At 42.9% G+C, this 18498-nt stretch overlaps 1 protein-coding gene across 9 annotated transcripts in view; it reads right to left on the reverse strand.

Moving 5' to 3' along the window:
• Nucleotides 1-17037, reverse strand: part of SULF1 (sulfatase 1) — a 98962-nt gene extending 81925 nt beyond the window's left edge. For 2 of the 9 annotated variants that reach the window (XM_028736749.2, XM_028736744.2), the window contains exons 1-2: nt 16388-16617; nt 3479-3537 (exon numbers count right to left, since the gene is read on the reverse strand). The gene's annotated coding sequence lies outside the window, so the exon portion shown is untranslated. Of the gene's footprint in view, nt 1-3478; nt 3538-15294; nt 15354-15580; nt 15778-16190; nt 16351-16387; nt 16618-17013 lie in introns of those variants that run through there. The other 7 variants (XM_028736751.2, XM_028736750.2, XM_077932932.1 and 4 more) reach the window with 6 other exon arrangements.
• Nucleotides 17038-18498: the final 1461 nt, after the last annotated feature.

Consider the following 18498-nt stretch of genomic DNA (forward strand, 5'->3'; position numbering starts at 1 on the left):
TCCAGGCACTGTGGTTGTCTGAAAGGGATTCCCACATGGTGGGGTTGATGTTGTCAGCCTTCGTGTCATGTTTGCAGACATATTTGTAACACACAGCTGGTCTGTGGTGCCAGAAGCCAGCTCCCTGTAGCCAACTCCTTGGGGATCCTGCCATCTTCCATTCTGTGGACATGACCAAACTAGCGTAGATGTCGCTGAGGCAGGAGTGTGAACATGCTGGGAATGTGGGCTTCGGACAGCACATCTTTGTTTGGAATTCTGTCCTGTGCCCCAAATCCTCCTGCGCCCCAAATCTAATCCTCCTGCTGCAATGCATGTGGAAGGCACTGAGGCATAGTTCCTGGCAGTTGTAAGTTGCCCACAACTCTTTTTACTAGTCTCAGACTTACATTAAGTAATGCTTGTGTTATACTTCATAGGCTTTTAAATACATTTTGCTAAAATGTCCAAGGTTTAGAACCTTTGAAATGTCTTGAAGAGCGCCACATTGGCTACCGCTGTTTTAATGTATGTATGCAAGAGCACTGAAACACACAGTGCTTTGGGAACGCTAAACGACTTGTTTTGGATTGCATTTTTTAATAAAAAAAGTAGATGTTCTTTTATTTTTCCAATGAGGCTTTAAACTTTCTTCCGAAATTGAAAACATGCTTCCTTCAGTTTGTATTCATTTATATTAATTAAGGCTGCAGCTTTTATGTTCGCGCAATAATAGTGGAACATTTGCAATGTATTTCTAAACGGTTAGATACAAATTAATGCAATGGTGGTGGTAGCCTTAAGCAAATTTCTTAATAAACAGTTGCTATTTAGTGTTGAATAAGTGGCTTAAGAGGGTAATTAGAGACATGTTTAGGAGTCTTAATTTAATGAACTGCACCACAAATACGTCTCCAAGCATAAGCATAGGCTTTTTTCCAAGAATTGTTTAAACTCTTACAGATACTGAAGCTATCATAAAAAGGAATACAATACAGAAGTATTCCAAGTTGGAACAAATGCATTTTACTTACACTATGATAACATTCCATTAGCATCCCACAATTATCGGTTGCCACTGTTTTACTGTGGAATGTTTTCCCTAACAGGAAGAAATGGATTACTTAAATCACATACACACAACACCCTCCCTGAGTGGCATCTTAGGCCACCCAAGACTGAGGATGTTTAAAGACATTGTGTTCTTTCCCTTATTCTTCAAAGATGGACAAAGCAGTTTGCAGACTAGTAGCGGTCTTTCCCTGCCGAAGACCACTCAGCTATGTTGTTCTAATTATTCTTGATAATTACACAAATTCCTAAGAAACGTAGAACCTATTACCTTTTCTTAATTTCACATGCAACAATATTGTAAGGATACTTGAGGAACTCAGTCTTTGGAAACACCAAAGTATGGCAAACCTGTGGCTCTTGAGATGTTAATGAACTACAACTCCCATAATCTCTGACAACCAACAATTCTGACTGGGGCATATGGGAGTTGGGAGTCCATCAACACCTGAAAGGCCACTCAGGTTCCCCTGTTACCATATGCTTTTCACAGGTAAGTTCTCACTCCAGTAGCTAAGCAAACTTTTGAGTTACAAAATCTGTGAGATTACCCATAAGGAACATAGGGTTGTACCCAGTGCTAGACATACACAGAACAAACATAGCTAACTTTGGTCCATTAATTTAAGTTGGTCTACTCTGAGTAAAAGTTAGTGGGATGCAACCGGCAACCTGAATTGCAAGTTAGTGAGTAAAAGTTAGTGGGATGCAACTGATAACCTGACAGGTATCGTGTGGATAATAGGAATCTAATTATTTGAGAGAAACTTCATTAAAAAAAACCTTACAGTGCAACACTAGCCTTGTCTACTCAGAAACAAGTCCTACTGAATTCAGTTTATGTCCAGTGGGATTAGGATTTCAGCCTTAGTTTCCTTTTAAAATATCAAGCAATATTTATATAACAAGATATGCTATGAGACCACAGAACATATGCAAAAAACTCAGTACTGAGAGTTGCAATAAGCAAAACCACATTTTCAAAGCTATCTAAGGATTCTTAAGGAGCTATCCGTTCTTATCAAAATGATTGCTCTGACTATGTCCCAAAGGAGAAGGGAACAAGCTAAGATGATAAGGGGTCAATGTGTTAAAGGCCTCCTTATTTTTTTCTGAATTAGTTCTAAATATTTATACTCATACAAGTCAATAATATTTTTTTAAACAATAGCTTGGATCATCACTCTTAAATAATAAGCTATCCCAGCTCTAGTTTCATCATCTACATGTCAGTATTTCATAAACAATTAGTTTCCACTAAGGCTCAATACAAAACAATTGACTTTAGGTCAGGTTTGAATTCCCTACCTGTGACCCCTGATAGTATAACTGCTTTGAAGCTGCCAAAATGTTTTCACTACGTGTTCATCTTCTTATGTTAGCCAACAAAGTTAACAATACTATCTTAACCAAAGTTCCTCCCCCTTAAAAAGACTCTTCTGGAGACAGACAGCAATAAAGAAACTAAAATGAAGATGAGCCAGTAAGTAAAATGATAATTAGAAAACACTGAGCTAAGAGGAAACAGCTAGCAGGGGGGGAAAAGGGAGAGAGAAAGCTTAATATCAGAGTGAATATAGCAATCCAATTATAAAGCAAATATTACCAGGCAGGCTATATAAGCAACATGAATTTGCAAAGATTACTTTAAACTAAGTGAAATTATGTTTGAACCACTAAAGCAGAGACATCGGAGATCAGAGCTAATCTATTTTTCTCTAATATCCATGACTCCCTCCCTCCTGTCCTATACAAAAGGACTTGATCCCCATCTCTAATGTGAAGATCAGAACTTAGCTATCCATGAGATTTTGCATTTTGTCGAGTACTGCACCATGGTTCTTGGAAGTTTGTGTGTGTGTGTGTGTGTGTGTGTGTGTGTGTGTGTGTGTGTTATTTAAATGTGTATTTTGAGAGAAAAGGGGTTTCCCATCCTTCAAAATGTTATTGTCTCTTGTTAAGCCACAAGTAAGACTCCTGTCCCCAGTTCTTGTGCACACACATTCTGTGGTACATACTGTTATCGTTGTATATTTTTACACTTACCAAGGCTGCAATCCTAAGTCTGCTTATCTGAAAGCCCCATGGAATTCAATAGACAGCCTTTTGAGTAGGCATGGCTAGAGTTGCACGTTAGAAGTATACATCACATATATCACACTCGCACACACCCCTCTCTAGTTGTGTAGAAGTAAAAACCTGAATGTAGAATCTGTGCCCTTGCGTACGTCCCATTTTTAGGGAAGACTTCATCACCCACACTGTAGGTTGCTGCCTGTTCCCCAGGTCAAGATGCACTGCAAAAATGATGGCATCGTGGAAACTAAGGAGAACGCCGATTCTCAACTTGTTGCTTTCCCTCCATTTAAGCTTGCATTGGAATCTAAATTGTCTCTGGTTAGTCCCTTGAAAAAGCTGGTTTGCTTACCTTGTCTGCAGTTTGAAAGAAAGGAACTGTAAAACATGAGTCCAGATGTGGATGCCCAGCTGTTGGGAGAAGCAAATAGTGAGTAAATATGTGCTCTTTTAAAAAAATGTTTTTAAACTCCACTTTTTAAAGCATCATAGCACAGCTTTATTTATTTGAACATTAAATTATTTAAACATAAAAGGGTATGGAAACATTTGCAATACAAGACAGAGAGAATGCTGGGATGTGAACATGGGAAGTCAGGGTCAATGCCCACCTTATGCATGAACTCATTAGATGTCTACAGGCCATTTATTTCAAAGCAGTCATAAACCACTTAATACATATTTTAAAATAAATAAATTTCTTAAGTGGTGAGCCTCAGACAGGTGCATTTCCCAGTCCTACCCGGAGATGTCAGGAACTGAACCTGACTTCTCCTGCGAGTAAAACAGTTGCTCAGTCACTGTGCTGCCGAAACTGCAACCCTGCACCAGATCTTGACCATCATCACAAAGGGTGTGCCAAGCTACATAAATAATGGCATCTGCATAATGCTTACTACAGAATTATAGTAGCGACATGCTGACCAAATCAAGAGTATTTCTTCTTTTAAAAACCCAGTGGGGCAGTCATGGCATTTAGCCCTCGCAAGCTGTTATGGGCAGCATTTGTTAAGGCACAAGGCTTGCAGATTGGCAGGAATAATGTCATTCCCTCCCAATGAAAAAGTATAAAGGAACTGAAATCTTGTATTTGTAACAAAACCCAGTCACAAAATATTCTCAATTGGACCTTTTTACTCCAATGTGGCACATCAAAGCAAGAAGCGCATAGATAACATTAACATATTTACTGTGAGGTGCTTTTGACTGTGGAAAAGGACTAGAGATTTATAGAACAATTATGAAATATTTGGCCATAAAATCCAGACTGCAGAAATGTGAGGCTAGTCGGAATTTGAGTGGCTCCTATTTAGGCTAAATAGGCAGGTTAAGTAAAATGATGATAAATGTCTAGATATTATGCAGAAGCCTTATCACATATTGTTTCATTGTAAGTATCTGGTATGCTTAGAAATCTTTCAGAGAAAGTTTCTAGGAAATGAGCCAAGTATAACTTAGTATGGAGCATAACAAGAAGGGGAGTTTGGGAGTGCCTTGAGATAAGATCTTTATAACAGAGAAGTCAAAGCTTTTAAGGGAATAAATTATTTAATGACTTTGAATTCGGTATAAAAGTTTGACTGAGAGCCTATTGGATGAAGAGACTTTATTCCACAGGTCAGAATAATGCAAGAGGACCACACAGCACAAGAGCTCTGGTTTTTTCCACATCTACCAAAGAAAACAACAACAAAACTTTCCAAGCCTTTTTAACCTTTGCTTGATTTTTATTTATTTATTTAAAATAACTTCTACCTCACTTTTTGCCCCGAAAGGCTGGTTCCAGATGAAAAAACACTAGAATAAAATTAAAATATTGAGATAAAAGAAATACAGTATTTCAATCAGTATTCAGTAGGGCTGTTAGGGTCAGTTGTGTTTTTTTGGTGTGTGTGTGTGTGTGTTTTAACCCTCTTCACAACAGGAGTTGAAGGCAAATTAAAAGAACATTTATGCCATCCAAAGAAATGGGGAATGTTAAGTTGTGGGTGAACATATCAGACGACACAGCGATTCTTCAAAGAGCTCTTGTTTATTCACAGGCCAGAACAGAACTGAGCTGAAGGGTTCAGTCAGCCTGCTTATATAGAGCTCCAGTACAACGTAACTGTAACAATTTTCTAAAACTATCCAATCACTGAACGTCACTTTTGATCCCTTATTTGCATAACTATCTACAGTATTCCCCTGCTGGCCCAGGGTGAGAACTTCAGTACATAACAGGGAAAATAAAACCTCTTTTGGAAAGGAGCTGGACAATCTGGTGCTGCTGCCAAAACGAGCTGTTCTAATGTCCCCCAACCAAGCACATTAGTGAAGATGGTGGAACATGGAACAGATCTTCAGATGCTTAATACTGTACAGTGAATATACAGATCCATGCGGGAAGAGAGGGTGTTTCAGAAAGCCTGGCCCCAAAGCCATTTAGGGCTCTTTAGGTATTTGAACTGTGAACTGAAATTAATCGGAACCAGAGCTAATGAAAAAGAACTGATATAATATATGCATCCTAAGCAGTGAACACCAAAGCTACACTAGACGCTACATTTTTAATAGCTCTTTGTAACACTCTTCAAGGACAGCCCCAAACAGAGTGCATTGCAGTAGTCCAACCTAGATCTAACCAGGAGTGATACAACAGCCAGAACGACATGACCCAAACCTACTATTCAAAAAGCACTTGAGTCTTGTCTGGATTAAACTTCAGTTTATTAGCTCACATTCAGTCCGTTGAGCCCAGACAACAGTTCAGGATTACCACAGCACAATATAGATAGTGAGATAGACAGATAGACAGATAGATAGATGATAGATAGATAGATAGATAGATGATAGATAGATAGATGATAGATAGATAGATAGATAGATAGATAGATAGATGATAGATAGATAGATAGATATGGGTATCACCTGTATATTGATGACACCCAACTCCCAATCATCAGATGACTCTTCTGTCAGTGGTTTCATGCAGACAATAAAAAGGTTTGGGGACAAAACAGAACCCCATGGAACCACATAAGCCAAAAATAACTAATGTTCATGATATTTGGACTCTTTGCCCTGTGGTCACTTCAACATGACCATACTGAAGCTTAGTTCCCTACAAGCTAGCACAGAGATTTATTCCCATTGCTGATATGGCAATGGAACTGCTCTCATTTCTAAGCAGACTGAATTACTTGGACTGTTGGTAGGGAAAGACTGTCAACTATCCATAAGAGATGCACTACTGCACACTCATGTGGTACAGGAATAGAGCTAACAGTTGCGAAAAGAACCTGAGGGGACCGGCTCTGCCCACAGACACCAGCTGCAAAAGATAACTCACCGGGCTTTAATCCACACACCTTTTTTGTAGTGTGAAACAAGGACTCCCCACCCCCGCCACTTCATGAGGACTCTTCCTGGTTCAGACAAAGTACCCATCTAACTCAACATCCTGCTTCCTCTAGTAGTAGTGGTCTTCACTATGTCTTGTGGATGTACTAACTGCTTCAGAGCGGTACAGAGCGGAGACCATGCCAGGGTCAGCAAACCTCATTGCAACAATAAAATGTCAGTGTGTCTTGAACTACAGAGGTCGTATTGGAAGGGCTGTAATAAAGCCAGTGCAGACTCTGTGCATTACTGCTGCTATTCCAGTCCCATCAAGAAGCAAATCTTAAACAGTTGCAGTCTTAAACAGTCTTTGCTACAAAAAAAAGCAAGTTGTCTGTCCATAAGGACCGAGATAACAGGAGCAGGACTTCACCTGTGACAGGAAGAGCCTGAAATAGTGCACATTGTCATTGGAAACTGAACCAGAACCATAATCTTAATTCTTCCACAGACTCTGCAAAATGACCATTTCTCTCTACTGTAATAGCTTTCATTAAATAAAAAAATTCCTTCCAGTAGCACCTTAGAGACCAACTAAGTTTGTTATTGGATTGGTATGAGCTTTCGTGTGCATGCACACTTCTTCAGATGATCTTCATGTATCTGAAGAAGTGTGCATGCACACGAAAGCTCATACCAATAACAAACTTAGTTGGTCTCTAAGTTGCTACTGGAAGGAATTTTTTTATTTTGTTTCGACTACGGCAGACCAACAAGGCTACCTACCTGTAGCTTTCATTAAGTGCAAGCAATTGTCAGAACTGGCCATAGTTTTTTTAGGCTGAGAAATCATGAGCAAATATGTCAGTTGCAATCCTACATTCACTTACCTAAGAGTATCACTGAACTCAATGGGACTTATTCTTGAATAGACTGGCATAGGCGCTTTCCTGAAAAACCTGCGTAGATGTCCTTCCAACTGTGTGATCTTGCTTAGACCATCTACTTCAGCCCTCACCAACAATGTACCTGCCAGATGTTTTGGACTACAAACCCCATCAATCCAAGCCAGCACAGTCGTAGGAGTGACAACACTGTTTTCATAATGTACATTTAGTACTTTTAAAAATTCACCATGCACAATCTAAAACAGGCATAGGCAAACTCGGCCCTCCAGATGTTTTGGGGCTACAATTCCCATCATCCCTGACCACTGGTCCTGTTAGCTAGGGATCATGGGAGTTGTAGACCAAAAACATCTGGAGGGCAGAGTTTGCCTAAGCCTGATATAAAACAACCAGTTGCAGAACTATGGTGACCAATGACAACAAGGGAGGGCAATAGCCCCAGAGCAATAAAGGTTCTAGGAAGGCACACGTAAGATTTATGGACCCAATGAAGTATCCATTTTAGCTTCTTCAGGGTTGGGGGAATGTAATAAATATAGCTACACAAAAGACCATGGTGCCTAATGAATGCTATGTGTGTATTAAAAGCCGTTTAACCAAATAATCTCCCTCTGAAGAAAGGCTTCAAAGCCCAAGTTTTGCTGGGACATTGAACCAATTAAGTAAATCTTGTGTGCACTTCCTAGAACACTCTGTGCAACTTTGGCAACACATGGCATCATCTGGAAGTCACTGTCCCCTTCTCGTTTCTGAAATATGGCTGGGAATCATCACACATAGATGCTAGCAGCACGGCTACTGTTTGATTTCCAAGCCTTGTGGGAACCTCCCTCCAGTGTTACGTGCTTGGATGATTGGCTCTGGAATGGTTCTGTCACGTTAAAGCTGCCCCCTTTCATTTTAAGGATGTGTCTTTGGCATTGTTATAGCTGACCTGAACCACTTGAGCAGCCACCATACAAGCAACTAAACAGACAGATGGAGACGATTATGTGGTCAGAGATCACCATAGTGCCAATGAAGTGTAAGATTTGTTGGGTGTGGTTTCCTCCACCCTCTGCTTTTCCATTCCTGCTCCCACCCTGAGTGGCCTGGATGGGAATTGCAACAATACACAGGATTTTTGGAAACTGGAGGGCACGGATGGAGAATCTGTGGCCTGCCATACATTGATGAACTCCAACTCCCATCAGCTCCAGCCACCACAGCCAAAGGTCAGGGATAATAGGATCTATAGTCCACCGACATCTGGAGGACCACAGGTTTCCCATCCCTGTAAGAGAGACTTAAGCCTTTTCCACACATCATGAAGAAGGCTCCACATGATTAAGGGGAACGTCTGAAGAAGGAAAGTCTATGCATGTAGGCTTCCTCACTTCATGCATGGTTATGGTTGGGGTGAGGCATTGGGAGTTCTTAATGTTAGGAGCTGGGCCTGTGGTACAATCCCGTTTCCTCTTCATTCTGCGAAGGTTCCTTCACATACTCAGCCAGCAGAGCATGAGACTCTTAATCTCAGAGTCATGGGTTTGAGCCCCACACTGGGCAAAAGATTTCTGCATTTGCAGGAGATTAGCCTAGATGGCCTTTGTGGTCTCTACAATAGCTCTACAATTCTGTGATTCTATGAAAACATGAAGATGGCTTCACTGGAACAGCATACTAAAGACAGAAATCCTCAACTGGAAAAATCTAAAATAGATTTATTAAAAGCTTCCAACAACTCTGTGCCTTGTTATACCTAAATAAATTCCACTGAAATCTTCATGGTTACATCTTAACAATTTGTTTTTCATGGCCACTGGAAGCAGAAATCTTAATTTCTCTTTTTTGTGACATCACCGTCCTCCGGTTTGGGACTGACTTGTCTCCAAGTTCTCTAGTCAACTAGGAGAGGTGACAATGATGGAAGAGGAGCTAATTGTGTTTTGGACAGTTGGACTTCTATCTTGATCAGTATCCCAGGCTTTAATTCCACTCTAATATCAGGCATTCCTCATTTATTTTTAATTTGGGGTGAAGGAACCCCACAGGGTGATCACACATTAAGGTTACAATCCTATACACATGTATTTTGGAGTTATAATCTTGCTGAACTCACTAGGGATTACTTCCAAGTAAACATAAAATATGTAAGGGACAGTTCACTTTGCGTTTACTGCATTTTGCTGCATTAATGACTCCATGGAGGCCAAACATGTCAGCCAAGCTTATATAGCCTTGATTTCCATGACTTAGTTATAAAAAAAAGTATGACTGACAGTTCTGAATTAGTCATATCTTAAATAGCTCCAATAATCCATGATCCCATAAAAAAATGCTGAAGAAAAGAGTAATCATCCTATAAAGAATAGAGATTTGAAGCCACCTGCAGATATACTGGTGGGAAACAAAGTCATTTCCTGCCAGTAGAGCAGCAGATAACATTGGCGTAAATAAAAAAATAGCTCCTGGACGCAAGTGGATGTCAAACAAGCTGTGGAAGAATGAGCAAAGACTCTTTAAAAAAACAAAAAGACTGGCTTTACCCGTAACACCTAGACTTATTGTGTCCAAATCAAACCTCAAAAATATTCACGCTGATACAAGTCCTATAGAAACCAACTGAAATTTGACCCTGAAAGCACTTTCTGGCTGATGTGTTATCATTTCTCCCATGCATTTACACATATTACTGTTAGGACCTTTCTCTCTGTTATACTAATAAGAGGAACCAGTATATGAAGAAGAGATGGTGGTAACTGCTGATATTCTCTGAACATTAACGTCACGTCTTCAAGGATTCCTTTGAAGAAGATGGTGGTATTCAGATTAAAATAGCAGCAGTGCAGACCTAAGACATTTTGGAACCTAATAGCATCCTATCTCCCCAAACTACTCCATACTGGTCATGGCACCCCAAAGTCTTTCCACTTATTTTAGCACTTGAGACAGAAAAGCTCTCCTGCTCCCTGGAAGTAAAAATAAAATCAATAATAAATTAAATAACCAACAACTTATTTCATAAAATTTACACACCATTTGATTTGGGGGTTGTTGTTTTTTTTTACAAAGCAATTTATAAAAACTTGCGTACCATTTTATTGATGTCTACCATTAGGTTGAGACAGCCAAAATCAGCTGCCTCAGGTGGCTGCCACAGTCGAATGGTAGGGCTGGCTCTGAATAGCAGAAGCCATTCAGCATTAGTGCCCATTCCCCCCCCCCCCCCAATTAATATGACATTGTTGCTGCAAAATTCTAAGATGCTGTGATATAGCCCCTAACCATCACAGGAGTATCCTTAGTTTGGATATTGGATGTAAAAACTTGTGGCAACACAGGAACTGCCTTTTTGTGTTAAGAGCCTCACAAATCACCAGGCAATCAGGTCTGTAGCCCTGTAAGAAGTATAAACCCATCCATCTTCAAATGGAAAAATCCTTGGATGTCAAAGGGTCTTCCTTATATTTTCAAACTCACAACCAGAACTCCAGCTTCATATGGTTGTAATAAGCCATACCTATACACATAAACACTGTATCATTTTTTTAAATTAAAAAAAAAACTTGATACGCCTAGGCAGCTCTATGACTCTGTATTATCAAGGCTCAAAGCCTTGATAATAAACCATCCAAAATCCTTTGCAATAGATGACCTAGCCAGAAGAGTATTTGAAAATCATTCAAAAATCATTCTTTCCATAGATGCCTAACTTCCTGTAAGAGTGGTGGTTTATAATGCCTTCCATATTTGGAAATGCTGTCCCGCACCATCTCAGCATGTTTCACAATCTGTTTTCATGAGTCCTTGCCCAGAATGAAAACCCACGAAGTTCTTTAACTGGGATCCCGATATCTGCTATTATTTCAAAGTACGGAGAGATGCAAGCCCATTTTCTCTCAAGTTTTTCCAGGATGAGCATGGCAACAAGCGTAATAAGAAAAGACAACATTCTGCGACAATCACAAAATCTGCTCCTTTTCTCTATTTATCTATTCAGATACATTCCATGCTGTTTTGAAAGATGCACAGTTATACATTGTTAGCAAGATTTACATAAACCAGCCACAGCTCAAATCAAAATGCTGCAGAGCTGAGCAGGCTCACCTTACCTGGACTATGAATTGCCAGAAAGAGTAACCCCCTGCCAAGTAATAAACTAACACACAATTAAGCCAATCTACATCAAAGCATGTTCAGCCTCTAGCAAGTCACTGCATTCCTTGCCAGAATAAAAATGAACTGGGTTAAAGCAAATAATGTTGCACAGTTCAGTGAAATTACATTTCTGTCTCTTGAGTGCAGGTGACAAAGGCATCCCGGGCACACAAGTAAAACCCAACCTTTGATCCTTTAGTTCTGCTCTTTCTGACCACAATGGTGATGCCTGCCACCATCACACATTTATATCCCAACCCTTTCTCTTAAGGGATTTGTCCCCAGGGAAGGGCTGTAGCTCAGAGGTCGAGCCCTGCAGGCAGCAGGTCTTGGGTTCAACCCCTGGCCTCTCCAGGCAAGGGCTGGGAGAGTTTCCCTGCCTGAAGCCCTTCAGAAAAGCTGCCAGCCAGTTTAGACATCACTGAGCTAGGTGGGACCAACTGTCTGACTGCGTTCAAGGCAGCTTCCTATGTTCCAGAGATTAATGTTGAGCTGCAGGAACACAACAGGAAAGTCTCCAAGGACAGTTCATAGCTGCACTCACAAGGAGAGTCCAAAAATGCAGGCAGCTGTGTTGATTCACAGAGAACAACTACACTGACAACCCGGATGAGCCATGCGGCATGACAGCACTCTTGTGCATAGTTACGCAGGAGTAAACTCCCTTGAACTCAGAGGAAGTTACCCCCAAGTGCAGGGGTCAGCAACCTTTTTCAGCCGTGGGCCAGGCCACCGTCCCTCAGACCTTGTGGGGGCCGGACTATATTTTGAAAAAAAGTATGAACGAATTCCTATGCCCCACAAATAACTCAGAGATGCATTTTAAAGAAAAGCACACATTCTACTCATGTAAAAGCACCAGGCAAGTCCCACAAATAACCCAGAGATGCAATTTAAATAAAAGGACGCATTCTACTCATGTAAAAACACGCTGATTCCCAGACTGTCCACGGGCTGGACTGAGAAGGCAATTGGGCCGCATCCAGCCCACAGGCCTTAGGTTGCCTACCATTGCCCAAGTGCATAGGTTTGAGTTGTTAAACACAGAGCTTTAACAAAAGATCTTCCACCAGATGAAATGCAGCATTTAGCTTTCTGTTAGTAACATAAACTATCGTATCTTAAAAAGAATCACTACTATTTAAACTGCTTATGTGAAGTAGAAACCCTGCCAAGAGAAAGAAGCACAATGCCTCTGCTTGAATATTTTCTTCATTCCCCATGTAATTAGTTTTATTGTGAAAACTATTAGCCACTCTTTGTTGTGTAAAAAAAAAAAAAGGATATCATAGAAGGATACATTTACACAATATCATCACATTCCAATGACTTATAAAACAGGCGGGGCAAAGATGTCAACAGCCATATTAATAATGGTACCATAAAGCAAGGAGGCTCAGAAGGAGCCGGGGCACCACCACCTTTCCCTCTATATGTTAATTTGTGACCAACTAAAACTTGAAAGCCTCATTATCACCTCATCCACATGCCAGAGCAAGGTGTTCCAGCAAGATGGTGGCATTTTGCTCCTCCTCTGAAGCTACACTTGCCTGCTCTCCTTTTCCAGCTCCACTACACCACTTCTCACAACAACCTTGCGAGGCATCTCCAGGTAAGGTTGGGAAAGACCCTGTCTGAAACCCTGGAAAGCTGCTTTCACGCAGGACTGAGCCAGAGCGACCAAACTTTCAGACTTGGTACAAGGCAGGCTGCTATAAACTATAATTCTAGGTTAGCTTGACAAGTAACAACTTGGCCAGAGCTACTTAGTGGTCTTCATAGCTGAGCAGTGAATCCTGTTCCAAGTCTAACACTCTACCCATTACACCACATTGGCTTGTGACTCGTCTGGTATGTTCTGCATTCCATAAAGAAGACACAAACACACACACACACACACACACACAGAGAGAGAGAGAGAGAGAGAGAGAGAGAGAGAGAGAGAGAATGGAGGCAAAAATGCCTATTCCACCCAAATTGGAAGATTGTCCTGCATAGCGGCAGACCTGTCAGCCGCAGGCCTTCGCCACACCCCCCAGGAACTTTTTCTCTCTCCCCCTTGTTCTTCAGATAATCTCCCTGTGCAACATCCTAAACTCTGAACAGTTTTACAGCTGTCGAGTCGCTAATGGGAACTTCATCTGTGTGTACCCAGCACAAGTGCTGTCAGGAAGAAACCAAATGTCAACCTGATGTATGCAGCAGTAGCCATAAATATTCCTTTGAACATTTACCATCTGGAACAGTAGATTCTGCTTCGACAGAGAGCTTGGACTAGCCGGAGGGCATTGTCTTTTCTTTTTAAAGATAGTCCCCCGTCAGGTCAAGTGATGCGAGAACAGAATTTAGATCCCTGCTCAGTTTCTCTCCCTCCACCTCTTGGCACCCAGAGGTTTTCAAGGACATTAAAGTCACTAAGCTTGCAATCCTTCACAAATTCTATCCAACTCAGCGGGGACCTACTTCTGGAGTAAATATGCACAGAATCAGGTGGTAGGTCAGTTACCTAAAATGCAGCTCCACAGCAGGAAGCAATTAGACTGACACCGCTTTGCGTGTTTATATTCTTGACACCACACTGCTGCACCTTGCCTTGTACCATATTGTATATCTTTGTGGAGACAAGGTGGCTTACAGAACAAGCCTCACCAGCCACATTTCTCCAGATATGAAAGGGCAGCTGGAGCTGTTCAGCCCATGGAAGTTTTAACCCCCATTTGCAAGCGTTCTCTTTTTCTGCCTTTAAAAATATCTGGGAAAGTTTCCACCTCTCCTTAGGAGCTTTGTGTGGAAGGGGGCTGGAGAGAGAGAATCAAAACACTCCCATTTTAGTCATTTCATTTAACTAATTAGCAGTTTGCCAATACCCTTATTTGATACTGCTGGAGGGGTTATTTAGGAAAAAACGATGCTTTCTTGGAGAGGGTGTATAATCTGTAAGCCAGCCAAGCAGACGGGGAATGCTAAATGTATGCATTTAACTTGAAAAGTTTTAGGGGTGATGTTATCCGAAGCACGCATCCTCCATCATAACCCCCCGACATTCCTCAGATCTTATTCCAGAAAGGATTAGGCACAGTATCACTTAGAGAATCTCTCACCTGGAAAGGTTGAGGGCATAGCGAAACTCCCCCCACAGCCACCCACCCATGGGAGAGAATAACTTCTCGCAATTCTTACATTCCAACAAGGGATGCAAGAGTTATTGCCTGTGCGTATTTATTTATTTCAAGGCTAAACGCTGTTATTTGGTCACAGATTAACACAAACAAACAAAACAAAACCGGATGCCTCGAAATATATAAGAAACAGAGAGTCAACCATATTTAACCAACAAACTGCACATTCTACTTAAGCTGGCAAGTAACCTGTGCCAAAGGAGCCCAGAGAGCAGTTACAGGTCCCGATCCTCCATTTACCAAGGAAATCCCATTGAGTTCAATGGGTTTACTCCCAAAGCAAGGGGCATAACCGCTTTAAAGCCGGGAATCCTTCTAAGCAGCAATCCCCACATGTGTGGGGGGGTAGGAGACATGTTGGCGAAATCAGCTTTGAGGGGTAGCCCTGAAAGTCGTCGCATTAAACGCAGATTAAGGACCATTTATTTGCCCAAGTCTCTGCATCTTGTTCCTTCCCTGCAGATTTGTTTAAAAAAGGAAAAAAGAAAAGCCCCTTTCAATTTAATTAACACTTCGGAGAGGCTGTTTAGAATCTATAAATAAATACAGCTAGACTTTAATGATCCGTTATGGTGATGCTACTTAGTTTTCAGCGAGTCGTAAAACTTTCACAAACAGACCTGCAAATGAATTACATCCATCTGCTCCGCGCAGCTGCGAGGGCAGCTCCTCATCTCCACGGTGCTGGGCTGCTGCTCTCAGCTTGCTGCTGCTGCTGCTGCTGCTGCTCGCCCTCCTCCCACCATCACCACCCTGGAAATCCAGCAGGCAGCTTTGCCAAGTCATCGACATACCCCAACCCAGCCCAGCCCAGCCCTGCATTTGCCAAAAAGGAGCCCGTCCCGGGAAAAACAAAACAAAAACCAACTACACCGGAGACCTCTCCAAAAGAAGAACCTGACTTGCCTCTCTGAACCGGCCAAAGCACAAATTCCGCCCCGCTGTCTTTCTTGGCACCCGGTTCCCGAAGATAGCCGAGTTGCGTGCGGGCGCTTTCCAAGGAGAACACGGCCAAACTTTTTTGTTTCCTTTTTTTTTTTGTACTTGAATGATCTACTACTACTGGCAGTGGTGGTGGGGAGAGATGTAAGACCCTGGCATCGCTCTAGGGCGCAACTAAAGCTTCTTCAGCATCAGAAATCTGGGGAGGGGAGGGGAGGGGGGTCGAAAGCGTGCACGTGGGTGCGTAAAAGACACTCCCCCGCCGCAGTCCATCCCGTCCCCCACCCCACCTTCCCCGCAACACCACCTTCTCGAGCGTGACCTCAAAGTGCATCCAGAGTTTCAGGTCTGCGAGGGAAGGCAGGCATCAAGCTCTGCCCGCTGTTATCTGTCAGCTATACAATAGGAGCATTGATAAGACGGTCGCGACCGGCTTGGACCAAGTGCGCCGGGCTAGCATTCCATTCAAAAGCAGAGGAGAGGAGAGAGAGAGAGAGAGAGAGAGAGAGAGAGAGAGAGAGAAGGGTGGCTGGGAAGAGAAAGGGAATCCTCCGGTGACTTTTGTCCCTTTTACCTGTACGATCTTCCCCTTCCTGCGTAAAAAGGGACCCTCTTCCGCGCTGCCCCCCCCCCGAGGTAAGAGCGCGCCCGCGCGCCAAGGCGCCACCTCTCTGGCTGCTTCCTTTGCGCAGCCCGAGGAGACCACCCCGCTCCGCCTGGGCCGCCCTCGGCTCGCCTAATCCCCACTCGAACGCGATGACACACACTAACCCCAACCATCTGTTGAAACACGTCCTCAAGCCCTCGGCGCGCCGCTGTGTCAAGACCGCGGGGGCTGCCCGAGCCAATCGCCGGCGCGGGGTGGCTCCGGAGGAAGCGCCGGCGAGGCAGCAGCGACGAAGACGGCGGCGACGCGAGGCTCCAGGTCGGAGCGCGCACTTAAGCCCGGTAACCTGAGAGTTGCCGACAGAAAAAGGGCGGCTATTAAGAAATCCAGCAGCCGCAGGAGCAGGAGGCGAGGGGCGGGGTCAGCGGGGAAGGTAGAGGGGAGGGGAGGCCTCTTCGCCTCCGCCCCCTATTCTGGCTGGGGGGGGAGAGAGGGTGGCTTTGCAGGGGGGGGCGGTCTTTAGCGCGCCTCCCAACTCCTTGCATTCCCAAAGGACCCTCAGCTGTGAGTGAGACGCACGGGAGAGAAATGCTAAGGGGGGGGGGGGGGGCACCAAAGAAAAGCACATGGCAAGCCTGTTGGGAATCTCCAAAAGAAAGCAAAAAAAAGCCTTCCTCCTCAGCTACAGGAAGAGATCAAAAGCTCCCGCTGGAGAACCTGAGCAAGTGCTAATGTGCGGGTCGTTTGCGCCGAAAGTGGAGCAATTCGCATCTTGAAATCCTAACGCCACCTTCTCGGGATGGTCTGGAGAGAGAGGGGGGAGACTGCGAGAAGAGCCGGGCTCTTTCTGATGCTAAGGGAGGCTTTGTCCTCTTTACGCGGGTGTAGATCCGCTGAGCTGCAGGCATTTCTCCAGCGCGGATCTCTGCATGTCTGGGTCCGCTGCCTGTGCAAACAAGTGGATTGTCTTTCAAGCCAAGGCGCAGCAGTGACCGAGGGGCAGAGCAGGGCGCCAGCAGAAGGGTTCCTATCAGAGCGACGCATCTGTGTAAATGCCCACATTCCCAGGGGGCAGTTTATGCCCAGGAAGCCCCAGCCCACTGAGCGAGAGTGCAATCCGATGCAGAACCAGCCTATTCGGAAGCCCCATTGAATTCAATAGGATTTAACACTCCCGTAAAAGTGTGCAAAGTTATTCACAGGTAAACATGCAAGAGTTCATGCTTCACTTAAGCAAGTTATCTCATTTAAACAACAACAACAACACACAATTGGCCAAATGAGGTATCTTGTATGATTCTCTTCACTCTTGATCAGGTCAGAAAATCTCTCTGAATTAGAGAGATGATTTAGCGAGATAATTTTCCATTTAGGAGTGGCTTCTATCAACACAGATTTTACATCTGCCTGAGCTTTCCTACCTCTGTGACATCTGTCTTGTTTGTAAAGCGGACCTAATCATTAGGAGGGTGGTACGAAGGCAAAGGAAATACATTCTGTAACTAATAAAAAAAACACAAAATCCTTATTTGCATGTTCTGTCAAATAAGCAAGTGTGGAAAGAAGAAGGGAAAGAAGTCTTTGGAGTCTTTAAAGATTCATTCTAAAGTGTCTGACTTGACACTTCGTTAAATCTGCATTTCACATGAGGACAGATGTTGGATTTCTTTGAACTGGGAAAGGAAATTCTAAAAAGAGAACTGTCATTAAAAGTGCAAAGCTCTAAACTGCAGAAAGACTTGCAAATATGATCTGTTTTAAGCGATGAGTTAAAAGAAAATGATCTGAAAGCCCAGAAACACTTATTCAGTTTGCTTCGTTTTTGAAATCAATACATGTTAATGGAAGATATGTTAGACCCACATTTCATAATAAAACATTAATTAAGAGAGGTATATTTTTGTGCCCAGTTGGTAAATGGGGAAAATAAATAGTTCCTCATTTCATTTGCTTCAAGTTCTTCCTAGAAGTGATTATATGGTGTCTGTTTCAGCCTATTAAACTGCAACCGCTTTCACAAATGCTGGTATTCACCACAATACAATTCCCTAATCTTCTCAATCCAGGTAAACAAGGAGCAGGACAATATTTTCAATGATGGTAAGTGGCAAGGCCAGCTTAACCTATTATCCCTTGGGTATCATAAGAATTTAAATAGTGCCAATTAATGTTACAGGGCAAACTTTGTTTTCTCTCCCTCTTCCCGCCCCGCCCCCCTTTATTTCTTTCCCTACCAGACTGTGGTCTTGAAATTCTCTGGATAACCTTGTCCATT

Source organism: Podarcis muralis, chromosome 8 (assembly GCF_964188315.1).
Source record: "Podarcis muralis chromosome 8, rPodMur119.hap1.1, whole genome shotgun sequence".
Lineage (NCBI taxonomy): Eukaryota > Metazoa > Chordata > Lepidosauria > Squamata > Lacertidae > Podarcis > Podarcis muralis.